At 46.2% G+C, this 13544-nt stretch overlaps 1 protein-coding gene across 1 annotated transcript in view; it reads right to left on the reverse strand.

The window, feature by feature from the left end:
- Nucleotides 1-13544, reverse strand: part of NAV2 (neuron navigator 2) — a 353869-nt gene that overhangs the window by 335828 nt on the left and 4497 nt on the right. The gene's annotated exons all lie outside the window — the stretch shown is intronic.

The raw sequence follows: 13544 nt of genomic DNA on the forward strand, positions 1-13544 counted from the left end.
AGAGAAAAGCCAGCTAAGGGGGTACACTGGCCAGGAAAACCAGGACTCTCACAGCCCTGAGAGAAAAGCCAGGCATGGGGGGTACACTGGCCAGGGAAACCAGGACTCTCACAGCCCTGAGAGAAAAGCCAGCTAAGGGGGCGTACACTGGCCAGGAAAACCAGGACTCTCTCAGTCCTATCACACACATGAATGCAAAATCAGTCAGGAAGAGACCAAACACAACAGCACAAAGCAGCCACCCGTTTCCAGTGCCACTGCCAGGTCCCTTGTTTCCAGTTTCTTTCTGTCTCTGAGTATCCTCATTATGTACAGTCCTCTTCTGTTAACTTTTTCATTCATCTTCAAACTTATCCTCTCCTTAATCAGGCACTCTGGATTTCAGATGCAACTCCCCACATGAAAATTGCTGTCCTAAGTGATAAAATTTGCTCTATTTGTGTTTACACAAAGGAGTCTTCATTTCCCATTCAGGATCTAACACAAGATAAGCCTTGCTGCACAGGCATCACTGGGAAAGCTCACCAAGTGAAAGACCTCAGGGTGCCAAGCCAATTACACTGCTCTTGCTTTTCCACCAGCACAGCTATTTTAGCACCTGTGAGGAGAAATAATGACCTTGACTTGACAGTCAGAGTGAGTAAAAAGTTGCAGAGTGGCTGCAGAGGTTTCTTAAACCTGTGCATTTGCTCAGGCCCACAGCTGGGGCAGACAGAAGCACACCATTTCAAATAAGCATAAAAAGACAAAGGGAAGTGGGGCACTTGCCCTGCTTGGAGTCACAGCTGTGCAAAATAAAGCCCCTTAGGAAGGGCCTCAAATGAGAAAAAAACCATTTTTCTTCAGAGTCTGTTAGCATAATCACAAGACCTTACTTTTGTTAAACAGAAAATTCCTCTATTGATCACACTGAGGGAAACTGAAGGCAGGATGGGAAAGGTCTGACTCTGACATATGAATTCCAAGCACCCAGGGAAATAACCCAGGCTTTACCATCACCAGTCTCCAGTAGAATGCAAATTAGGTTGTGAAAGGGACTACAAATCCCTTCCCTCCACTGAAAACCAGCTGAAAGAATGGTTCCTCAGCTATTCTCCATTTCTTCCACTGGTTACCTTGCAGCATTGCCCAGCCTGGGATGGAGCACTGAGGTAATGCACTATAAGCACAGCTCATCTATCTCATCCAAAAAGCAGTGAAGAGTATATCCAGAAACACAGCCAGCAGCAGAATTATGGAATGGCTCAGGATGGAAGGGACTTCAGAGGTCTACTCCAACCTCCCCACCATGGGCAGGGACACCTCAACCAGACTTGGCTGCTCAAGGTCTCATCCAACCCAGCCTGGAACACCCCCTGGGAGGAGACAGCCACAACCTCCCTGGGCAGCCTATTCCAGAGTCTCACCACCCTCCTACTGCAGAAATTCTTCCTAAGATCCAGTCTAAACCTGCTCTCCCTCAGCTTCAAACCATTCCCCCTTGTCCTGTCCCTAGACACCCTTATGAAGAGTCCCTCTGCAGCCTTCCTGTAGGATCCTTTCAGCTCTTGGAAGGCAGCTCAAAGGTCCCCCTGGAGTCTTCTCTTCTCCAGGCTGAACAACCCCAGCTCCCTCAGCCTGTCCTGACAGCAGCATCACAGAGAAGTCATAACACAGCTGCTCTGTGCCAAGCTTCTTGCTTTTCTATTTCCATAGTCTCAGTGGAGAAGGAAGAGACAGCAACTGCTATTATAAATAAATAAATAGCTTATGGCTAGAAAGACCCAGGAGAAAGCACCACCTTCTCTTTATGGCTTTGGTCTGTAGCTTTCTCCAAAGAAGTCGTGGAATCCCTGCCCCAGAGCCCTCAGCATCTATTCAGGCAAACTGACGGATGCAGGTTGTGGGATGTTTACAAGATGCAAGTGGTCCAGCTGACTGCTCAACAATTTCATTCAGGTCGTCATTCTTTTTCTCTGTACACTCCTGAAGCACAGGGTAGAGCTGAAGAGGCCATGTAAGAGTAAATAACAATGGGTGCAACTTTTGCTGAGATCACTCTGTTGGCTCTCTGTTGGCCCCTGCTGTTACCCAGAGCTTTCCTGGATACAAACCTCCACTAGTCCTGAGCGAACAGCTCCCCCACTCCTGCTTCATCGCCTCCCTCCTGCCTCATCACCTACACCACCGAAGGAATCATCCCTTTGCCTGCCCTAGCAGCACATTAGCAGTCAGAAATATAGATATCCTACCACTTAAGCTTGCCTGCCTGAAAGAGCAGATGATGCCCACTCCAGCAGCTTTCCTACACTCGGGTCCCCATTAATTTCAATGCAAATTCCCCACGGAGAGTGACTACAAAGACCGGCCTGCTGCAAACGTTCATAACATAATTCAACAGAGTTAATGAAGTAACCGTGACACAAACCAGAAAGATTATCAGTTAAATATGTCAGGCCTTAGCCACATGAATGGAAATTAATCTATACACAGAGATTTTTATCTCAATCATGAAATAACTAGCGGCTCTGCGTTAGGAAGCAGTGCAGCTGTCTGTAACTACACCAAAACCAAACCCCTTGAATCCTGAAAGGTGTAGAAGTTTAACAGGCAATTAGACAAACAGTGGGAAAGTTCCTGTTAACCTCATTTCAGGAAAAAAACTGTGTGGAAAATAAGCACAGGTGACCTTACTGACAGCTCGGTTTCTTTGGAATACACACACTGAGGTGCAATCTACTTCAACGCTACCAGAAGGGGGAAAAGTTAAGCTTCAGATTAAATGCCATGAATAAAAACAATTATGGCAACTGAGAGAAGAGGAATTACATGAGAGGTGCCCAAGTATGAGGACAGTATGCATCTCTCATTTCCAGCCATCAGCTTCACACTTTTTACTGCCTGAGAGCCCAGAATCTAGTGCACAGGGTGGCAATTTCAAGCAGTTTTGCCTACAAACCGAGGTTTCTGAGCCACACTCCTCTCGACTGTACAAGCACTGGCTGTCCTTACCACTTGGGGATTTCACATTAGAAAGGAATCCAGAGACACAAAAAGATATTCCTCCTCACAGTGAAAGCCTTTCAGAACATGTTTCTGTGCTCATTTGCTCACATTTCAGTCACCATGCACTGGGAGAGTGATAGAACCGAACCTCGCAGCGCAACGCTCCCGTAAGCACACACAGCCACCCTGGAAGCCACGGCTCACAGCCCTGCCTTCCCAAAAGCAGTACTTGAATTACAGCCTGGGAAGTGAATTGCCTTAGTTCTTTAATTGGATATTCTTTCCCCATTACCCTCCAAAAAAAATTGGTATTTGATGCAATGGAAGTGTGCACAACACGTTATTAATCACTGTCAACAGTGTGAAAGGTTGCAAAGATAACCACTCATCATTAGAGAGTCTGGGCAGGTGGCCAGGAGGAAAAAAACCCACACCAACAAACCCATGGATATTAAGTTATCATCGATGGTTATGAAGAGTTTTTTGGCCTCCAAAGTTCAACACAACCATCTGACACACTGCCTGAATCTGCCTTGTGAAAGCCTGCACCTCCATAGGGTTTATCTGCAGGATGTTGGGTGTGAGGTTGGACTTGACGATCTCTGAGGTCTTTTCCAACCTTATTGAGTCTATGTTCACTGTTAACAGAGCATGTGTGGCACTGCATGACCACTGACAACAGGCTTGGATTGGAGACACAATGAGTTCAGATACCTGAGTCTAAAACTGGACTTTGAACGATCTGCTGAAGTGCATGGCCACAGCTCCCTCACAAGCACTAAGGATGGAACTAACTTATTCCAGCAGTCACCGTGGTGGTTTGTGTTCTCTTGGACTTTATCTGCAGAGGAGACACTGTACTACAAACAGAAACTAACAGCCTTTATGCAGCCACTAAAGAGAACCAAGATTCACTGCTTCCATTATTTAGTTGGAATCCACACTGCAGCCTGGTAAGGATGGCTACAGGACAGAAATGAACCGTGGTAATGCCCAAAGCACTGTAGATTGCTAACCTGAATTGGCAACTGAAGAGAGCTTTTAAATTCAGTACAGGAATTGCCTTGCAATAGATTAACTTTAGCTTGTTATTCTTTTGCGGGTCGTTCCAAACTCCCCAAAGAATCTGGGGATGGCATCTTGACATCCTTTAAGTTTGCTAAAGCCACGTGCAAGCTTTAAGGAAACATAATTACATCCTGTTGTATCCTCCAAGGACCACACTAACAGTCTTTGTATTCCCTCTCTTCAAAAGGCACATCCCCGAGCGGTCAGCAAGGGCAGCAGTGACAATACACTCCAGAGCTCCTGGTGCAGCGTGAGGCTGTTAATAGCATGTGCTGAGGTTCATCAGGGATGGGGGTTGTCCTCCTGACCCCAGGAACAGATGCAAGCCTGATACAGCACTAAGGAAATGAAGTAAATCCATGCACACAGTACTTGCCCCAGGGCTGAAAGAGGAAATTTGACTCAGCTCCACCACAACCATTCCCTGTCCTAGGTTCTCCCACTGATTATTAACTGCAAACAAATAAAGGAAAACTAACTTTTCCCTGGTGAAAAGTCTTTCTGTGGATGGAACTGCTGCTGCAAGAGAGCCTCACACTGCTCCCTCTTCCAAAATTAGAAATCCACAAAATAAATCAGACATTTGCCTTGAAGACACCTGGTGAGGTGAGCCAATTAGCATGTGCAATGGGTTTGTGCATGCACCTCTTCACAGACATTCAAAACACCTTGGACTAACACCTTGCTCATAGAGAAGTCATTCTGCACTTGACAGTCACCAGCTCCTATTTGCACAGTAAATGTTATTAGCCATGATACATCACCTTAAGGCAGAAGAAACGAAAGGGAAGAGCGAAGGAAGAAGGGAGAGCAGCTACTCTGGCAACACAACTGCTGCAGATTAGAGAAGGTTGCTTCGCTGTCCCAGATCTCCAGGAGCTCAGAGCAGGGCAGAAGAGGGCTCATCTCTGTTTCCACACACCCCTCTGGTCCTGTCCAACATTCCTCTCAACACATCATTCTCCCAGTACACACCAAAACTGTACAGACAGGAGCTGTCTGCACTTTGATACCCAAAGGAAAAGCCATCATTGGAATGGTCATTTACAGGGAAGAGAGAAAGAGAACTTGAAGCAGGGATGCTTGAAACCAGCACTTGAACAGCACAAGAACTTGGGAAGAAGAGGGAAAGCAAGAAGAAACCAGTTCTCTACCTCCCCATCCTCCACCACACTCCTGCTCTCCCTGATCCCAAGACAAAATGAGGAACTTGGAGCCACGTTGCCCAAGAGCTGTAAGGGCCCTGCTACCAGTGGAGTTGAAAGTAATTCCCCCCTCAGCAAAACAATCTAATACATCTCAGTCCTAGAGGAGTCCAGTACCAGGGGCTGTGTGTCTCAAATATTCTTTCTGTGTAGGGCAGCACCAAAGGAGGCTTCCAGAGGACAGGTTAGCCCCTTCAATGCGAGGCTGCAGCAAGGCAGCAGCAGGCTGAGCAGTGCAGCCTGTGTTACACACACACAGAGGCTCAGGGTGGGGTTTGTTTGAACATCTCAGTAAATCTCCAGAGATGCCTCTTGCTGTCACAACCTAGACAGCTTGGCCAATTACTGGAGCCCAACTGGAGCCCTTGCCAATTCAGATCCCAGGGTAACAGTGCAGTGAGGAAGGGAGCTGAGCTTTTATTTGCACCTCAGTACTTCACACACATCTTCTGACGCAAAGAGCTAACCAAAGAGCTACATCTTTACTCCTATTATTCCACTTACCAGAAACTAATATTCTCCTCTACAAAGAGATATGCTCATACACAGAAAAATCTCAGAGCTGCATCTACCAAGCTGGAAATGCATTACCTGCAAGGCAGATAAAGGCAGATAAGTACCAGGGACTATCAACAAGACATTGTGCTCATGCTATTATTGATTACAATGTATGCTCAGAAAGCTGGATTTTCTGCTCATGTCACTCAGCTCTGTCATTTAGAGGTCCCAGAATGCTTTTTGAAGTGAGTATTACCCCATGGCACAGATAGGAAAGACCAAGAGGCAGAGGTCTTTCACGCTGACTCATGAACTCCCTCCACAAAACCAGGCTGTGGGCATAGAGGGGGAGAAAACTTTGTGTTGGAGACCTTATCTTGCAACACCATCACCTCCCCAGTTACACAAGCCACAGTTGTGACACTATCATCATGCACCACGTCTCATTTTGATTCTACCAAAGCATTAAACACCTTCAGATTCAGCTACTGTAAACACAATGAATGACATCAGACCACCCACCATCGAGATTTCAAGGCCCAAGCTCTTACAAAAGCATTCATCAGCCTATCTGGGAAGATCCTTGTCTGAACACGCTTCCCTTTATCCCAGTGCTGCAGCGTGCCGCACTGCACTTAGCAGCTCACCCGCAGTGTGTGCAGGGTGAAGCATCTCCCCCATACTCAACTTTCATCCTCTGCCAGCTGCTCTATTATGTCACACCGTCTGAGTGTTTAAAAGGATGCATCCATGTATTTATTTTGCCCAACTGATAAATATTTATGAAGACTTCATTCCAGTCCTAACACATACACACTATAACTAATCTGCCTTTTCTTTCGCCAAGCATCTTAAAGGCAAAGGAGTTTGAAGGCAGGCTGGTGCCGAGCTGGAGCTCCACAAGCCAGCATGGCAAGTGAAATGCTGCCCATCACAAGGCAAATGAAAAATAAAACCCCAAACCCAAAGCCAGCCCCAGAGGCTCCTGTGAGTTTCACAATGGTGGAGTGCAGGACGTGCTGAAAACCTGCAAAACCGAAACGTCTGAAAGAAAGATCTCAGCTGGGGTCTGGTGATGGATTTCCCATTCCCCAGGATGGGAGCCATCAGCCTGAGTAATATTCAAGCACTACTTGAGGCACCACAGACAGCTGATGCAATCTTCATTCTTCTCTAATGCCTCATATTGATCTGGATCAAGGCTGATATGAGAAGGACACACTTTCAGCCACTGAGCCAGCACCATCTCGTTTGTAGCGTTAGAGCTGCAGAGCAGCGGAACAACAATGAACCAAAGGCCAGTTCCTGCCCATCTCACAGGACATTGAGCTTCCCTTGCCCAAAGTCTATCAGTTCTGCCACTTCTCCAATTTCTAACCTCTCATTTCTCCTGTGTTCACAGGATTCACTTTGCAATTCTGACTCTCACAGGACTGAAGACATTAAAAAAACCCCAGGTAATTACCTTGTCTGAGATGACACAGCAAGAATCAATGAAGGAAGTCAGGCAGCTGAATGGGAAACGTTCAGAGAGCCAGTGAAACAACACAGGCAGCTCCATCTGCCATGTTACATTTTTGGAGCAGTTCTATCAGATGGATGTTGTTTATCCCAAACAAAAGCTCCACGTTGCTGAAGATCTGATAGTCACTGCTGTCATCACAAGGGAGAGCTGAAAGACTTTGGAAAAGAAACTGCAAACTGAATGCTTGCAGCATGCAGAGCTCTCATTTTCCACCTGTAAATGAGGTTTTTCGTAGCAAGCTTACCTTGTCTCTACCCATTTCTCAGCTCACCCTATTATCAGATCTCAAGCTACTTCCCTGCCCCTCAGCTCCCTTGAACACAACTCCCTGAACTTGAAAAACAGCTCCACAAGACCGAGTACATATTTATTACCATCAATGCACAACAGCCTCAAGAGACATCCACACATCATCCTCTGTTAGCAAGAAAAAGCAGCCTAGTCTTCAATCCCCTGCTATTTTGTCCTAATGCTGCAAGGACAAACTCATTTGGAAACCAGATCATTCTTTTCTAAAAGATGAATGACAGTCTTCTGTAAAGGGAAAAAACAAAGACCACCCTCTCACTGACTTTTGCTGCTGTGGACTGGGGCAGAAGCCTCTCAGCAGACTCACAAAGACAGGTTTCATTCCCATCAGAAGCTGCAGTAGCTCCTGAGGAATAGGAGAAAGCTGGAGGGATCTACAGTGGCTCCATCTCCGCTGCAGTGCTACACACATGCCACTTCCACCTCAGCCTGTGGCCCTCTGTCGTGCCCCACCCCTGGGTCACTTTGCACAGCCAGAAAAAGAGCAGAAATTCAAAGTGAGCTGCCTGAGGGGCAAAAGCTCAGCACAAGAAAAGGCCAGGCCCTCAGGTGCACTGCCCGCTCCTGTGGCTCTGAAAACAAGAGAAACTGACTTGGTCTAGGAAATGACAGGAAGGTACTGCAGCACAAGGGGAATTTGGGCTGGGAGGCCTGCAGAAAAAGACTTGGGGGTGCTGGGGTGTGAGAGGCTGGGCACAAGCAGACAGTGTGCACTGACAGCCCAGGAGGCTAATGGCAGCCTCGGCTGCATCCAAAGCAGGGTAGCCAGAGATGGAGGGGGGATCTTGCCCTTCTGCTCTGCTGACCCCTCACCTGCAGTGCTGTGTCCAGCTATGGAGCCCTCAAGCAGGGACCTGGACATGAACCTGATGGGGCAGGACCAGAGGAGAGCCACAAAGATGATCAGGGGACTGAAGCACTTCTGCTGCAAGGACAGGCTGAGGGAGCTGGGGGTGTTCAGCCTGCAGAAGAGAAGGCTCCAGGGAGACCTAAGAGCAGCCTGCCAGTAGCCGAAGGGGGCTACAAGAAGGCTGCAGAGGGACTGTTTGCAAAGGCCTGCAGTGATAGGATGAGAGGCAATGGTTTGAAGTGAGAGGAGATTCAGATGGGATGTTAGGAACAAGCTCTGCACCGTAAGGGTGGTAGAACACTGGAACAGGCTGCCCAGGGAGGTAGTTGAGGCTCCATCCCTGGAGATCTTCAAGGTGAGGCTGGACAAGGCTCTGAGCAAGCTGCTGTAGTGGAGGATGTCCCTGCTAACTGCAGAGGGGTTGGACTGGATGACCTTTGGAGGTCTCTTCCAACTAAACAATTTCATTATTCCATGTCTTAGTCCAGCAGCCTCCTACCAGCTAATTTAGAGTTAGACCAACATAACCTTGACCAACTTCAGCAGAAAGCACCAGCTTACCTCTCCAACACATTGATTTTGCCTGGCAAGTTCTGTTACATTCTAACTGTTCCTTTTAGCAATTCAATCAAGCTAACAGATGAGCTTGAAAGCATACACAGACATAGGATGCTTTTCAAAGAGATATGCAGAGCTAGGAAACTCATTTCTCACACTCACTAAAAGCTCCTTCACCTGCACTGCAACCTGAGACAGAGCCACAAACCCCACCAGTAAATAAGCCTGAAGTTGTCTCTAGTCCTGGAACTGGATCTTCAGAGAGAAATCTCAGTTCCTGGTTAAAGAATGCACTGTAGCTTCCCTGCCACTGGAAGTTGTCACTAATACTTGTTTCTCAGAGGGGTTAGGAAGCACTGTGGTATGCAAGCATAAGCACATCTACACCACATCTGTCAAACCAGACTATAATCAACCAGGAAAAAAACCCTAACACTCGCTGCCTAAAAATAAACACTGACGAATGCACGTCTGTCTCTGCCTTTCTGCAAGACCCTTGAGGTGCTTTTAGCTTTGTAATGCGGCCTAAAATTAATAAATAAGGCAGAACTATCACAGACTGCTTTCCTTTGCTTTCCTTCCTCCTTTTCCCATCCCCTTTCCCCCCACTCCCTGCACCAGGAATATCACAACAGATAGCAGACTTCAGGGATATCAAATTTGCTTCCAGGCACTGCCATCAGGAGAGGCAGCCTCTTACTTATTGTCCAGCAGGAATTTCCCAGCCCTTTCAGTTCTGCAGGGTTTAATACCGTGGCCCACACACCATTCCACCCCACAATTACTTCAGAGCCAGAGGCCAGCCATTTGCCTCATCATGACCATTCTTCTAGAGAGGGTGTACAGAAAACCACGTGCTAATGAGTTCTGTTGGACATCCTCTGGAAGTCACACTTGCTTTAGGAAACAATAATCAAACCACAAGCTCCAGCATTTACCTACTTGTGCCTCTTATGTACAGGCTGAGTGACACCTGTCCTGCCAAATGAACACACACACTGGGCTCAGTTTTGCACTACCAAGTCACTTGAACCTCAGCCATTCACCTTGGACTCCTCCCATGTGGAAGGACTGCAGGAGTGGGCTGCCTTCCAAAGCTGTGCATCAGGGCAAACGTGTCCTGTGGCACAGAAAATGTGGGTTTGGGACATCTCAGTCACAGCAAGAATGAGGAAAACAGATTCACAGAATGCTTTGGGTTGGAAGGGACCTCCAAAGAGCTCTACAGCTAGGAACTAAACATTGCACAGGGACTGTGCTGTTGATAGGAGGCTTTAAATGCTTGCAAATTGAAGGAGGGTAACCTCAGTTCTCTTGCTCAGTGGATTTTGACTGCATTTCTTTTCCCATAAAAGCCCAGTTAGTTACATGATCAAAACATCACAGAGCAGCCTGCTCCAATTTCCTAAGGTAAGCGTTGCTGCAATCTCTAAGTGGTTATCCTCGAGTGCTTTCACGCTGGTTTAACAGCACAGCACCCATCAACTGCATTAATCTCTCAGCACAAAACAATAAATGTGGTGCTCAGCCAGCATTGCCCTGCTTAAACAACACAAGTTCTTGGTATGAGGAGGTCAATACATGCAAGACCACTTAGGCTCTTTAAGCTGACTTCACCAGAAAGGTAACAGCAAAGCATCCTCAAGCAAATCTGCAGCATATCAATAACCACCCAGGAAAAACATCACCCAAAGCAAAGCAAGCAACAGCATATGGCTGCAGTCATGTGGATCATGGTGACAGACTCAATGAAAACAAGGCAAGAGAGAAGATGCCCCATGAAGAAGTGTTAGCCTGCTCTTAACACTGAAAAACTGCAACTCACACATCCTTCATTCAGAAAAAAAGTCATTTACAGAACTATGAGGAAGTTTTCTACAGAGCAGAGAGAGGTGAAAATGCAACAGGAAGAGTGGAAGACCACAGCCAGGTCAGCTTCAGAAAGGCCCAGTGTCAGATTCATTATGGATCTGTGGCAGCACGTCTGGGTAGCTGCAGCTGACACATCAAAGTCCAGGTTGACAGTTTTTCTGCAGTCAAGCAAACCCCAGGGCACAACCCCAGAGAAAAGCAACCAAAGCCCTGCAAGGAGCAATATTAGCTTCCCAGGCCCTTGAGCACAGAGCCCTTCCACAAACCTACCACCCACTACAGCAGGGAACTGGAGGTACAAATCACTCTCTGCTTCTCTTGCAATTTTCAGTTCTCATTAGAGCTCAAAGTTTAGCTGGACCACAGAGCACAGATAAGCATTGAACACACACACACAGGGCTCCTTCCAAAGTCTCAACTCATTTCACAGCTGTACTTCACTCACTGGTCAAAGAGGTTGATGCAGGCAGAGCAGAAGACACTTCTGTCACTACTACACATGCACATTTCTTCACCACGTCCCACTAAGTTAGAGTTACTGATCTGAATGGGAAATCAAGAAGAGTGGGAATGAAGGATGGAAATCACCTGCAGAAATATTCCCTCTCACTCATCAGCAGAAAAGGCATTTAATCAGAACAAGGCAGAACAACATCTTTCCTGATGGAGGACTACTGAAGTGTATCTAACCAGATCATTTCAGCAGCAGTTTTTACCTGCTTGACAGTGATTTCCTCAAGTCTCCTCTTCCAGAACACAAAAAAATAAGTAAATGAATTCATTCAGAGAGCAATCATCCATTCTTTGTATCAAAACAACAACCTACACACAAACTCAACAGTCCATAGCATCACCTGTATCACTCTGGTATCCAGAGACTGGCAAGGTCATACGCTGGCATAAAGTCATCTCACTTTATTCACACCAATATTCATGTTAGCAATCCCACTCCCTTCAGATGGTCCACTCACATGCTTGCTGAAGCAAATCACACTTCTCACTCCTGTATTAACAAGCTGCATGGAATAATTGCAGTATAAGTGATGTAGATAGAGGCAGTGCTATCCCAAGCATTAATTCTGGAGTCCTTTCAAACTCAGCCTGGAAGGCTAGCACAGTGATGAGTGAGAGGAACCTGCTCCTACTGATTTCAGCAGTGTCAGGCACAGCCCACTTTCTAGCTCTTGAAGACCAGCCAACAGACACAAAAGCCAAACCCCCATACCTCTGAAAATTAAGCACAAACACTAAATCTTGCCTTGCTTTAATCAATACAGCTACTAAGCAGAGACCTAGAAATACACTTAAGGGAAATACACCAAAAAAAGGGCACAAAGCTAATTAAGCTTTATTTCTACAGCACAAATGCAACCCCAGCTTTTCTGTATTTCAGCTGGGAAAGGCATGCTAGACACATCATTGATTGGTGTACATATACACACTGATTTCTTGCTGCTTCAAAACCCACTAACCAACAGCTGACTTTATGTCCATAAAATATGCTGTTATAAACAGCAGAGTGCCTTTGCCTGCCTTAAAACCAGCTCGGCCTTATTTCTTCCAGCACAAGCCTCATTTCCAATAACAAAAATGTCTCCTGATGATCGATTTGAATGGCCCTCAGTCACACCCCCACTTTTCCCAAGCAGGAATCTCAGGATTGTCAGCTTGAGAACCAAGTTTATGTTAGGGTTCGACTCCACAATAACAACTGAGCTGCATCAACATTTTTCTTCCCAACTGCTTTTCTTCCCCCCAGTAAACACAAGCCTAAGCAAAGCTGTGGTCAGTAATCTTCCCCTGGAAAGTTCTATAGGAAATGAAATGTAATACTCTATTAAGACTTGTTTTGCAAACAGGAGTGAGAGAGCTCACTCAAGCATGCAGAGTCATTAAAATGGATCTTACATCTATCATTATAAATTTAATAATCTCCATGACGGCTAGAGTTCAAGTTAAAATGAATGGCAGCAAAGCATGACCAATTGATGTTATCCCAGCTGCCACTGAGCCTCACTTGGGGTTATATTATACATTCAGAGGCCTCACACTACATGTGCACCAAATACCCAGAGCCAGGAGCAGATGGGAGATGTAGGCTTCTATACCTATCAGCCAGGAGAGACAGACATAATTACATATTAATTTTGGTGCATCGGAACAATTATAGTATGCTTTGGTGTCACAGGTCCCAAATGTTTTTCCCATCATATCCTACACACAGTCTAATGTTGTACAATTAAGGAGAAAAAAAAATGGACTAGCAGCCTTCAGAAACCAAGTCAATAGAAGGATTTTGTTTCAACCCTTATTGATTTACTTCAGCCCCGAAATGCTTCCTTGAAATGAGCAGAGGGAGCAGCTCATCAGTTAATGCTTGGTGCAATTAAAGTACATTTAGGATTTCCAGTTGGCTCCCCAAAGAAGTCTTCCCTAAATGCCATTTCTCTCTAAGGAAACAGCTGCATTTGCTCCAGTTTCTGAAAGTCTCCCAGGCTGCTTAGCTATCTAATGGGGTGACAGGAAAAATCAGTTTCATTCTTCAGCAGGCTTGATGACATTGCAACACAAACCTCCCTCTCTCAGAGCGTGGACAGCACTGTTGAACAGCAAAATAGCTGAGGCTCCATTATTTTTGTTTCCAACTCACTCTTCAGCTGAAATAAAAATCCTA

The sequence above is a fragment of the Melanerpes formicivorus genome, unplaced genomic scaffold, assembly GCF_026170545.1.
Source record: "Melanerpes formicivorus ecotype bairdi unplaced genomic scaffold, bMelFor1.0.p_v2 SCAF_16, whole genome shotgun sequence".
NCBI lineage: Eukaryota > Metazoa > Chordata > Aves > Piciformes > Picidae > Melanerpes > Melanerpes formicivorus.